The sequence below is a fragment of the Fukomys damarensis genome, unplaced genomic scaffold, assembly GCF_012274545.1.
Source record: "Fukomys damarensis isolate Sample0158 unplaced genomic scaffold, DMR_v1.0_HiC HiC_scaffold_9, whole genome shotgun sequence".
In the NCBI taxonomy this organism is placed as follows: Eukaryota; Metazoa; Chordata; class Mammalia; order Rodentia; family Bathyergidae; genus Fukomys; species Fukomys damarensis.
This window is the reverse complement of record NW_022900921.1, coordinates 36,197,796-36,199,355: the sequence shown is the minus strand read 5'-3', so window position 1 is coordinate 36,199,355 and position 1,560 is coordinate 36,197,796.

Below are 1,560 nucleotides of genomic sequence, written 5' to 3'. Positions count from 1 at the left end.
TTATTCTCGTTTTTCTGCTCCAGAAAAAGTTTTCTGAAAGTGAATCTAGTCCTCATCTGCAATATTTACGGCTCAGCTTCACACTTTTACCCAGATAAAAGATTCTATTGGACTCACAGAAAATGTTAAAAGATACACCTCAATCTAGGAAGTATATCCATGGTGCTACTGAATAAGTTTATCTTCTTGGCTTTCATTTTCATGTAAAGGTCAAGTATTTAAACAAATATAAATGTAAACAATGCTGTTAGCAGGGAAACACAACCGAAAGTGAACAGAGTTATACAGAGGGTGGACCTAACTTTTCTGATCAACTACATAACAACAAGAGTTTGTGGCAGATGATAAACAGAAAGCAACTAACAAGGGTTTGACTAGGTGAGGCCACAGATGTGCATCTTATGTAATCAATGTGCATCTTATGTAATATGGGTGTAAACATTCGAAATAGGAATCTTGGTAGCTTGTTAGCTTTTTACATTTGTAAGTATTCTCCTCTTTGCAGAAACACCTATTTGGGCCAAACCCAATCATGATTTTTCAACTACTTGGACAGAAGAGATAACTGGTGAGAAGATATTAAATAATAAACATGGAATGATTGCCTCTAATCCCTTAAAATTTACTTTTATTGTATTATTTAGGTAGCAGAGTTTGTGAGCCATGTGCTACAAGCTCACCAAGCATTTTTAATATGTTAATGAGTAAAGTAATAAATGGCATTGGCTAAAAATATTTATCTTTTTTTATTGAATAAAACAAAGTAAATCACATTATGAGGAATCCACTTTGTGGTTTTCTTTAACTTTTATCCATTAGTTTTTATCTACCTCACTTTTATTTTTTATTGCTTTATTATTTGGAGATGACAAGGGGTGCTATGATCAATAATATACAAGGGATTTCAAATCATTCATGGTTTTATTTAACTGACACTATCTTTCCGTAGGTAGCACTTTAAAGTGTAATGCAGTAGAATTACATAACTTTTGCATAACTCCACCTATATATGCATGTTCACTGTCTTCAGATGGTGATTATTTAATTTTCATAAGTATGTGACTCTTTTGTTCCTTTTCTTTCTTTTTAGATGCATTGTAATGCTTAATGAGTAGTTAGAATCAGAAAATGAATGCTATTTTAAATTGTCAAATTGGATTGCTTAGGATAACTCAAAGTTTAAAATAAGCATCTAGGGTGGAGATTTAGCTCAGTGGTTCTGCCGCCTGCCTCACAGGCGCAAGGTCCCAGAGTTTGATCCCTGGTAGCAAAATAAATAAATAAAAATAAAATAAACATCTAAAACAACTTATTAAATAAAGGTCAGAAGTTTCTGTGGTTATCAGTCATTATCACATTTATTTTCCATAAACAGATATTTGAATATCCAAGTAGATACCAGTAATACAGGAACCTGTGAACTAAGCAACAAGTTATTTGTATTTAGTGCACTATTTGAGGATAGATTATGCAGAGGACTATTTTCTGAGTTGAAAATTTTATTATGAAATTTTTATCTATGACCTTCCATGCTGAACATTGCTGGAAATCCCACTGAGA